The sequence below is a fragment of the Camellia sinensis genome, chromosome 12 (genome assembly GCF_055761805.1).
Source record: "Camellia sinensis isolate YWXY chromosome 12, ASM5576180v1, whole genome shotgun sequence".
In the NCBI taxonomy this organism is placed as follows: domain Eukaryota; kingdom Viridiplantae; phylum Streptophyta; class Magnoliopsida; order Ericales; family Theaceae; genus Camellia; species Camellia sinensis.
The window spans coordinates 156,275,255-156,287,444 of record NC_138972.1 but is presented as its reverse complement, the minus strand read 5'-3'; positions in this window follow the sequence as shown (position 1 = coordinate 156,287,444).

The following is a 12,190-nucleotide window of genomic DNA, read 5'->3' as shown; positions in this document are numbered from 1 at the left end:
GGCGGGATCAGGTCCTGCGTGGCAAGACCATTCCTTTGGTGAAAGTCTTGTGGAAACATCACGGAGTGGAGGAAGCCACTTGGGAACGTGAGTTGGAAGTCCGTGAGAAATATCCGGACTTGTTTGTTGATGTGTGATCTTGTATTTGAATTTTACTTTTTGCTGAACTTAAGAGCTTTTATATATGTCTTAAGTTGTGAAACATTGAAAATGTTTTGATTATTGGAAGTATGTTTGGAACTTGCCTCATAAGGAAGTTGAATGTGACACTATATGTGTTGAATATATTGTTGAAATTGAAAGGATAGTGCATAATGTTGATGCATGTTGGAGGTACATATGTTGTTTACATATTGTGGTATGTCTCTTGTTAAAGGGATGGGATGACCGGTAATGGGTCGAATTGTTGAATGTTCAAGTGTGACATTGTCTAAATTGGAGAAAAACTTGTTTTTGAAAACTTGTGCTTAATTTCGGGGGCGAAATTCTTTAAGAGGGGGAGGTTATAGCGATCTCGGGTTTACCCTTGTTGTACAGTGATCCGGACATGTGTCCGTGGATGTTGGTAGTTGTTTATTATCTTGTTTACATCCTTTCTTACTTTGTATTGAGTTATAGGATGTGTTGGGCGGGTTGGTTACAGGTTGGTTGAGTTTAGAAACCAAAACTAGTTGCCCAGATTTTTGGCCTGTACGCTCGAGCGGAGGTGTTGGCGCTCGAGCGGGGAATACATCCATCCAGTATCTTGTTGTGCAGTGTTGTGAGCTCGAGCGTAGGGTTGGGAGCTCGAGCGGAGGCCTGGTTCTGCAAAAGTGCTGGGCGAGTGCATTCTGCGCTCGAGCGGGAGGTTGGCCGCTCGAGCGGAAGTCTGTGAGTGGCCGCTCGAGCAGGGTGTTTTACGCTCGAGCGGAGACCTGGGTTAAAGTTCCGAAATTGTGACTTTTCAAATCACTTTTTCACTTTCTCTTCTCTCTCTTACTTTTCCAAAATCACCATTGTTGAGCCTCTCACTCTAGACTCTACCTTCTCTCTAGGTTTTGATCTAGTAGGAGTGATTTACTCACCTTTGGCCTTTACAAAAAAGTTGTTGATCGTCGAGGGCTACATTTTAATCTGAAAATCACGGGTTTTGGAGCACATTGGGTTTTGTCGTCTTCTCCTTTGGGACTCCGAATTTGAGGTAGGGATAACCTACTCCTCTCTATGGGTTTTGTCTTTAAATTTTGGTATTTTGAGATGTTGGGCTTGGTTTGGTAATTTTGTGAAAGTTTGGGGCTTTTGTGTAATTTTACAAAAGTTGGGGTTTTATTCATAATAAACCTAGATGCATGTTTGGCGTAGAAAATGGAATGATTGTTGAATCATTGATGAAAATGGGACCTAAGGGTTGAAATAGTAATTATGGAAAATGGCCTAATTACATTGTTTAATTAATTGGGATAATTAATTGGTGAGAAATGAGGAAATGAAATGTTGATTGAATATCCATTTGTGCATTTATTGTCTGTTTTAGAAATAACTGCTTTGGACTATCGGTGGAGGATAGTCGAGATTGTTGTAGACAATGCATGATGATTAGGTAAACGGAAACTAATCAATGGAATGTGTCATGGGACTTGACGGTTGATAGAATACATTAATTGTGTGTATTGTGTGATTGTATATAGAACCAATGTGTTTATATACGTTATGTGTAGAGGAGGAGATAGGGGATGTACTCCGCGGTTTAGGGGAAGATAGGGGATGTACCTCTAAACCGGATAGGTATTTGGAGGAGATAGGGGATGTACTCCGTAGACAGAGCTCATATGCTTGTCTAGAGAAGTGAAGATAGAGCTCATGTGCTTATCTTTGTGAAGTGAAGTGTGGATACAGCTTGTATGCTTATCTGTGGATATTGTTGTATACATATCTGTTGTAGAGTGTGGATACAGCTTGTATGCTTATCTGTGGATATTGTTGATATACATATCTGTTGAGAATGTGGATATAGCTTTTATGCTTATCTGAATGTGAGATATAGTTTTTACACATATCTGTGGAAATAATGATAGAGCTAGCATGCTTATCTGTTGAAAAAGGGAAAATGAAAAGAAATTGGGACTTGTAAGTCGTTAACATAAATATGTAATTTATGTGATTGAATCAGTGTTGACCAACTATCAATTGCTAATGTTTTAGTCATTGTCCATGGTTGGTTTAGTGTATTTCTACTGGGCTGTGGCTCACCCTATATGGAAATATCATTTTCAGGTGCAGGAAGCATGCCACCTCCAAGGACATAGCTGGGAGGCTAGTGGCGGACATAGTTTTGTCGTTTTACTGTTGATGTATTACATGTAATTTCAAGCCAAGGGCTTAATGTGTAAACGAGTTAGAACTCTTTGTTGTATCCAAGTGTTGACTTGGAAAGCTGTAAGCCCGTAGGGCATTTTGTTTTGATGTTAACATGTAATACTAATGTAAACGGAACTCTAATGAATAAAGGAATGTGGTTAGTTTATATATCAATGCATGTCTTATCTGATGGGTTTATTGTTATTATTTTGAGGGCGTTACATATATGGCCCATTTAATTGACTACTAATGTTAACGTATTTAATAATGTTCCTAAAAAGAGTTTAATTTTCTAAGATGGAGAAATTATTTTCCGAGGATAACAGATTTTCTTCTAATATTCAGGGTCTATACATTAATTATTAGTAGATTCACCAACTTTCATATTTAATAAGGAAATCACAAAAGATGGACACATAATTTACCAAGTATAACAGATTTTACTTTTGTTGTTTGGGTGGTGTAACGCCCTCAAAATAATAACGTTAAACCCATTAAACAAGACATGCATTGATATACAAAAGTTCCACATTCTTTCATTCATGAGAGTTTCATTACAAAAAGTATTACATGTTAACAACAAAAGCAAATGCCCTATGGGCTTACAGCTTTCCAAGTTAACACTTGGTTACAACAAAGAGTACTATCTCAAACACATTAAGCCCTTGGTTTGAATTTACATGTAATACATAAAAAAGTAAAACGACAACTGTATGTCCGCCTCTAGCCTCCCAAGCTATGCCCTTGGAGGTGGCATGCTTCCTATACCTGAAATGATATTCCCATATAGGGTGAGCCACAGCCCAGTAGAAATATACTAAACCAACCATGAACAATGACTAAAATATTAGCAATTGATAGATGGCCAACACCGATACAATCACATAAATCACATATTTATGTCATTCGACTTATGAGTCCAAATTACTTTTCATTTTCCCTTTTTCAACAGATAGGCATATAAGCACTATCCACATTCTCAACAGATATGTATAACAACAATATCCACATTCTCAGATAAGCAAATAAGCTATATCCACATTCTACAACAGATATGTATAACAACAATATCCACAGATAAGCATATAAGCTATATCCACATTTCACAAAGATAAGCATATGAGCTCTATCTTCACTTCTCTAGACAAGCATATGAGCTGTATCTACGGAGTTCATCCCCTATCTTCTCCCAACACTATCCGGTTTAGAGATACATCCCCTATCTTCCCCTAAACCGCGGAGTACATCCCCCATCTCCTCCTCTACACATAACGTATACAAACACATGGGTTCTATATACAATCACTCAATACATATAGTTAATGTATTCTATCAACCGTCAAGTTCCATGACACACTTCATTGATTAGTTTCAGTTTGCCTAATCATCATGCATTGTCTACAACAATCACGACTATCCTCCACCGATAGCCCAAAGTAGTTATTTCTAAACAGAAAATAAATGCACAATGGATATTCAATCAACATTTCATTTCCTCAGTCTTCTCAATTAATTATCCCAATTAATTAAACAATGTAATTAGGTCAATTCCCATAATTAACATTTCAACCCTTAGGTCCCATTTTCATCAATGACTTATCATTTATTCCATTTCTCTATGCCAAACATACATTTAGGTTTATTATGAATAAAACCCCAACTTTTGTAAAATTACACAAAAGCCCCCAAAATTTCACAAAATTACCAAACCAACCCCAACATCTCAAAATACTAAAATTTAAAGACAAAATCCATAAAGAGGAGTAGGATATCCCTACTTCGAAGTTTGAGCCAAAAAGGAGATGAAGACTCGAAGACCAACGTGCTCCAAATCCAAACTTTTTCAGATTAAATCAAAGCCCTCAACGCCCTCTATCTTTTTAACAAAGGCTTTAGGCTAGATTTACACTCTAGGGAGATCAATTCTTAGAGAGAATATAAGTGTAGAGAGAGAGAGTCTCGGATCTAGGTTTTGATCAAAAAAGAGAGTGAAAAAGTGATGTTCAAAAACGCTACTGTCCGCTGATATAAAACACGCTCGCTCGAGCGAAGCCTTGGTCGCTCGAGCGACCAGACACAGAAAACTCTCGCTCGAGCCAAGAAGCTCTCGCTCGAGCCAAAAACTCAAAAGTGCACTCGAGCGAAAGAATGCTCGCTCGAGCCAACAACTCAAACCTTCAGGTCTGCAGCCAGAAGCACGCTCGAGCGACAGACCTCTCGCTCGAGCGAAGAACAAACCAGACCGCTCGAGCCAAGAAAATCTCGCTCGAGCCAAGAAATACAACTCTCAGGTCCAGAACTAGGTGCAAGCGCTCGCTCGAGCGAAGCCACTCTGGCTCGACCCACCAGACACGAACTCAACTCTCGCTCGAGCGACCAACTCCTCGCTCGAGCGAAGGTCCAGAAATCTGGGTAGCAACACTAGGCTCCCAAGCATAACCAACCTGTAACAAACCTGCCCAACACATCCTATAACTCAATATACAAAGTAAAAAGGATGCAAACAAGATAATAAAATACTACCAACACCCACGGACACATGTCCGGATCACTGTACAACCAGGGTAAACCCGGGATCGCTATAGGTGGAATGACCCTTTGGGGTCTTATTTATATACTCTTGTTGTTTTATTAATATATTATTTCTCATGTTCTAATATATATATATATATATATATAATAAGGTTATTTTCATTAAATCTCATCACTTTTAAATGAGAAATCAAAGTTTCAAAATAAAAGTAATTTATTTCTCATAATTTCTCACATAATTTATCTATCTACTACTATTATAATAGTGTGAAGAGTTTGCTATGTTTTTTACTTTTTTTAGTGGCTAGGCTTTTTTCCAGTCCGAGATCAGATTGAAGCATATTTTTGGGACCGTGGGAGCCCACCACGAATCATTTTGATTGTTTACTCAATCATTTTTCTTTATTTATTTCCATTCTTCTTTTTCTATTCATTTTTCGCTATACATAACAATAGTCTTTTCCGTTGAGACAAAAGAACCGTCAACACATTCGCATGACTATTTGTTTGAAATTTAAATTGTATGAATTTTTCAATCCTTACTTGTACACTAATATATTCTGATTTTTTTTTTGACAAAAAAAAAAAGACAAAAAAAAAGCCAAACACCATAGTAGTTTTTTTATTTTTGAAAACTATCTATAAAAATTAAAAATAGATAAAATAACTTTAACATTGTCAACTGATAATGAAAATCATAAACTAATTCAAATTCCAAGTTCCATATCAACATAGGGCAGTGTTGAAAATGCCCATATTTATGACTCTTGCGCACAATGGTGTGGGTAGTTGAAGTTATAGTTTTTCATTTTTTTTTATTTTTCTTTTTTAAATTTGATATACGGCCCATTTAATTGACTAATAATGTTAACGTATTTAATAATGTTCCTAAAAAGAGTTTAATTTTCTAAGAGGGAGAAATAATTTTCCGAGGATAACAGATTTTCTTCTAATATTCAGGGTCTATACATTAATTATTAGTAGATTCACCAACTTTCATATTTAATAGGGAAATCACAAAAGATGGACACATAATTTACCAAGTATAACAGATTTTACTTTTATTGTTTGGGTGGAATGACCCTTTGGGGTCTTATTTATATACTCTTGTTGTTTTATTAATATATTATTTCTCATGTTCTAAAATATATATATATATATATATATATATATATATATATATATATATATATATATATATAATAAGGTTATTTCCATTAAACCTCATCACTTTTAAATGAGAAATCAAAGTTTCAAAATAAAAGTAATTTATTTCTCATAATTTCTCACCTAATTTATCTATTTGCTACTATTATAATAGTGTGAAGAGTTTGCTATGTTTTTTACTTTTTTTAATGGCTAGGCTTTTTTCCAGTCCGAGATCAGATTGAAGCTTGTTTTTGGGCCCGTAGGAGCCCATCACGAATCATTTTGATTGTTTACTCAATCAATTTTCTTTATTTATTTCCATTCTTCTTTTTCAATTCATTTTTGGCAATACTTAACAATAGTCTTTTCCGTTGAGACAAAAGAACTGTCCATACATTCGCATGACTATTTGTTTGAAATTTAATTTGTAAGAATTTTTTAATTGTTACTTGTACAATAATGTTTTCAGATTTTTTTTTTGACCCAAAAAAAAAAAAAAAAGACGCCAAACACCATAGTAGTTGTTTTATTTTGGAAAACTATCGATAAAAATTAAAAATAGATAAAAACAACTCTAACCTTATCAACTGATAATGAAAATCATAAACTAATTCAAATTCCAAGTTCCATATCAACATAGGGGAGTGTTGAAAATGCCCATATTTATGACTCTAGCCCACAATGGTGTGGGTAGTCGAAGTTATAGTTTTTCAATTTTTTTTATTTTTCTTTTTTAAATTTGATATATGGCCCATTTAATTGACTAATAATGTTAACGTATTTAATAATGTTCCTAAAAAGAGTTTAATTTTCTAAGATGGAGAAATAATTTTCCGAGGATAACAGATTTTCTTCTAATATTCAGGGTCTATACATTAATTATTAGTAGATTCACCAACTTTCATATTTAATAAGGAAATCACAAAAGATGGACACATAATTTACCAAGTATAACAGATTTTACTTTTGTTGTTTGGGTGGAATGACCCTTTGGGGTTTTATTTATATACCCTTGTTGTTTTATTAATATATTATTTCTCATGTTCTAATATATATATATATATATATAATAATGTTATTTTCATTAAATCTCATCACTTTTAAATGAGAAATCAAATTTCAAAATAAAAGTAATTTATTTCTCATAATTTCTCACATAATTTATCTATCTACTACTTTTATAATAGTGTGAAGAGTTTGCTATGTTTTTTACTTTTTTTAGTGGCTAGGCTTTTTTCCAGTCCGAGATCAGATTGAAGCTTATTTTTTGGCCCGTGGGAGCCCACCACGAATCATTTTGATTGTTTACTCAACCATTCTTCTTTATTTATTTCCATTCTTCTTTTTCTATTCATTTTTCGCTATATTTAACAATAGACTTTTCCGTTGAGACAAAAGAACCGTCAACACATTCGCATGACTATTTGTTTGTGTTAGGTTTTATTCTTGGCAATCCCGTTTGACAAAACTCCTTTCAGTTGTATTTCTTTTCGCACTTTTATTTTAGTGAGGCTATGAGTGTTTAGATGCGAATGCAACCCGAATTGTGCCATTCAGAGAAGTTTGTGATGCTAATGCTTTCAAGATTGCCAGTTCGCTGATGATGATGGGGATCAAGCTGCCCGGTCAGCTCGCGGGGGTCCAGGGGGCAGCGCCCCTTACCGAGTCCGGGGCAGCGCCACGGCGGGGTCGATGGGCAGCGCCCCCGAAGCAAAATGCAAAAATGCATTCAAAATTGCCTGTCCGCTCGAGCGGACATACCCGCGCTCGAGCGGAGAATCCCTGGTTCCAGCAGTTTGTCAGGTCTGTAAAAATACTGGAATGTGTGATTTCACGCTCGAGCGGGCTTTCTGGCGCTCGAGCGGACCTTTGTTATATCACGCGCATATTTTGCTGAAGCCGCTCGAGCGGGCTGTTGGGCGCTCGAGCGGAGATCGCGGGACAGATTCTATAAATTCGCGTGTTGGGTCAGATTTTAGGATTACTGCTCCAGATCTTCTTTTTGGTTTCTGGGGTTTATATCTGGGAATACTTTGTGAGTTTTCTTTGATGTTTTATTGAGTATTCAACTCATGGTTTAAAGAGAGTACATCAAAGGTTGTGTTTTGTTCTACAAAAGAGAGAGTTATTCTTCGGTGGATTCTGAAGAATTCGAGCCTGAAGCTTTGATGGATTCCGAGGTGGCTCATCGTAAAGACAATTCTGAGGTGAAGATGGATTGGAAGAGGCACATAGAGGTTGGTTCAATTAGGCGTGGATTCGCTAGGTAATTGAGAGTATACCTGTGTAATTCCTTTAAATCTTCTTAGTGGATTGTTTTGTGGCTGTTGCCCGTGGTTTTTTTATCACAGTTGGAGGTGTCCAATTGTGGTTTTTTCCACGTAAAATCGTTGTGTCTCTTTGTCTTGATTGTTTGATTGGGATTGTTATATTCTGCTTAAAATTGATACATAATCACAAATCAACATCTAGGGGATTTCTAGATTTTTCAATTGGTATCAGAGCAGGTCGTTCTATTTTTTTTTTTTTTTTTTTAAAAAAAAAATTTCTTTTAGAACGAGATCTTGTTTGATTTGTGATAATGGATACAATTCGTGAAGGAAATTCTATGGTTCGACCACCCTTACTTGACGGATCCAATTATTCTTTTTGGAAAGCTCGGATGAGATCTTTTTTAAAATCTATTGATGAAAAAGTAGTTTTTAAAAGCCAAACACCATAGTAGTTTTTTTATTTTTGAAAACTATCTACAAAAATTAAAAATAGATAAAATAACTTTAACATTGTCAACTGATAATGAAAATCACAAACTAATTCAAATTCCAAGTTCCATAACAACATAGGGCAGTGTTGAAAATGCGCATATATATGACTCTTGCCCACAATGGTGTGGGTAGTTGAAGTTATAGTTTTTCTTTTTTTTTTATTTTTCTTTTTTAAATTTGATATATGGCCCATTTAATTGACTAATAATGTTAACGTATTTAATACTGTTCCTAAAAAGAGTTTAATTTTCTAAGATGGAGAAATAATTTTCGGAGGATAATAGATTTTCTTCTAATATTCAGGGTCTATACATTAATTATTAGTAGATTCACCAACTTTCATGTTTAATAAGGAAATCACAAACGATGGACACATAATTTACCAAGTATAACAGATTTGGAATGACCCATTGGGGTCCTGTTTATATACCCTTGTTGTTTTATTAATATATTATTTCTCATGTTCTAAAATATATATATATATATATATATATATAATAAGGTTATTTTCATTAAACCTCTTCACTTTTAAATGAGAAATCAAAGTTTCAAAATAAAAGTAATTTATTTCTCATAATTTCTCACCTAATTTATCTATCTGCTACTATTATAATAGTGAGAAGAGTTTGCTATGTTTTTTACTTTTTTTAATGACTAGGCTTTTTTCCAGTCCGAGATCAGATTGAAGCTTGTTTTTGGGCCCGTAGGAGCCCACCACGAATCATTTTGATTGTCTACTCAATCATTTTTTTTATTTATATCCATTCTTCTTTTTCTATTCATTTTTCGCAATACTTAACAATAGTCTTTTCCGTTGAGACAAAAGAACTGTCCATACATTCGCATGACTATTTGTTTGAAATTTAATTTGTAAGAATTTTTCAATTGTTACTTGTACAATAATGTTTTCAGATTTATTTTTTTGACAAAAAAAAAAAAAAGAAGAAGCCAAACACCATAGTAGTTTTTTTATTTTTGAAAACTATCTATAAAAATTAAAAATAGATAAAATAACTTTAACATTGTCAACTGATAATGAAAATCATAAACTAATTCAAATTCCAAGTTCCATATCGACATAGGGCAGTGTTGAAAATGCCCATATTTATGACTCTAGCCCACAATGGTGTGGGTAGTCGAAGTTATAGTTTTTCATTTTTTTTTATTTTTCTTTTTTAAATTTGATATATGGCCCATTTAATTGACTAATAATGTTAACGTATTTAATAATGTTCCTAAAAAGAGTTTAATTTTCTAAGATGGAGAAATAATTTTCCGAGGATAACGGATTTTCTTCTAATATTCAGGGTCTATACATTAATTATTAGTACATTCACCAACTTTCATATTTAATAAGGAAATCACAAAAGATGGACACATAATTTACCAAGTATAACAGATTTTACTTTTGTTGTTTGGGTGGAATGACGCTTTGGGGTCTTATTTATATACCCTTGTTGTTTTATTAATATATTATTTCTCATGTTCTAATATATATATATATATATATATAAAATAAGGTTATTTTCATTAAATCTCATCACTTTTAAATGAGAAATCAAAGTTTCAAAATAAAAGTAATTTTTTTCTCATAATTTCTCACATAATTTATCTATCTACTACTATTATAATAGTGTGAAGAGTTTACTATGTTTTTTACTTTTTTAAATGGCTAGGCTTTTTTCCAGTCCGAGATCAGATTGAAGCTTATTTTTGGGCCCGTGGGAGCCCACCACGAATCATTTTGATTGTTTACTCAATCATTTTTCTTTATTTATTTCCATTCTTCTTTTTCTATTCATTTTTCGCTATACTTAACAATAGTCTTTTCCGTTGAGTCAAAAGAACCGTCAACACATTCGCATGACTATTTGTTTGAAATTTAAATTGTAAGAATTTTTCAATCCTTACTTGTTGTAGACACCCCATTTTTGACCGACCTTAAGACTCAGACGTCACTGATTGAGCGCTTGGTGATGTTGCATAATGTGCTCGTTCAGAAGTTTCAGAGTCGCGGCCGTGAGCCCCGCCTCCGGACTTCCGAACCCTCTTCTGTGCCTTGTCTCGGTTTGCGAACCAGGCTCGGTTTTCTTTGTTTCTTTTCCTGAGGGAAGGGAGAGGTCCCGTAGACCATCTCTCAATGTCCGTAGGCTACATTTGGTGGCCGTAGGCCATTTTTCCCATTTCGGAGTCCGGTTTCCGATTTTCCGGGACCGTCAGGCCGTGTGCCTCGGTTCGGGACCGCCTAACCATCTCCGTTTGCTCTGATTTTTGGCATACATCTTATTTTCTCCCTTTTGAGGGACACTGGGGTCTGAGAAACCCGCTTCGTGGCCGAACGCCACTTTCGGTGTTTCACGGGCAGTTTCCGGGGCCCCGAACTGCGTGTTTTGGCCCCCGAACATTCGTTTTGCATCGGTTTTCATTCGTTTTTGGCAGGTACCTCTGTTTCATCACTAGGAAGGTCATGGAATGGTGGGAGGCCAGCAATTGTTTCAATAACCAGTTTTTTACTCCTCCGGCGCTCTCCGACGCCCGTTTTTCGCACTTCCGGGCTAATGTTGAACACCTTGGAGCCATTTTCTTCAAACCCAAACCACATATTTGTGATGTACACACATGGGAGGACCCTAAAAGTTGGTGGCTGTCCAGTAATTCCACCTGACCCTTTTGAACCCCTCCTTCCGGGCTAATGTTGAACACCTTGGGCCCACTTTCTTGAACTTTGAACCACATATTTGTGTTGTACACACATGGGAGGATCCTAATATCATATGGCCGGCCATTAATTCTATTTGAACCTTTTGAACCCCTCCTCAAAATGGCTTGTTCTCCCTCCTGTTTTAGAATTTCCAAATTCGAACCACAGGGTTGTGAAGAGGAGACTTGGGAGGCCACCAATATGTGGTGGCCGGCCACTATTTCAAGTTGACCCTTTTGACCCCTAGCTGGCCGGCTAGGGGGGGTGGCTGGCCGGCCACCTGCAGAAAAAGTAAAGGGCCGGCCATGTTCCTCATGCTTGGTACTTTACAGCTGTGCAGCTGTTTCCCCCAGAAAATATCCCAATCCGGGGGATATTTTGTGGGGCGAAAGCTTACCTCCTTTTTGCCCCACCTTTACACCCTCTTTTTGTCCATATAACCAGCTGGTGGCATCACATTTGGGGGTTAGAAAATTTGTTCTTCAAGCCTCAAGATCCATATCTCTCTCCATCCTTCTCATTTTCTTAAAAAAACCTTAAGTCCTACACCTTATTTTCTTCATCACCACCAAGCTCTACCACCACCACTTCATTTCCAGCAACAAGGAGGGCTCCTCAAAGGCCAAAGGAGCTGCAAATTGGTCCAAGAAGCAATAAAAGGCTTGTCTCCAAGGGTGAGTTACCATTTTCTCTTTTTTGAGCTTTT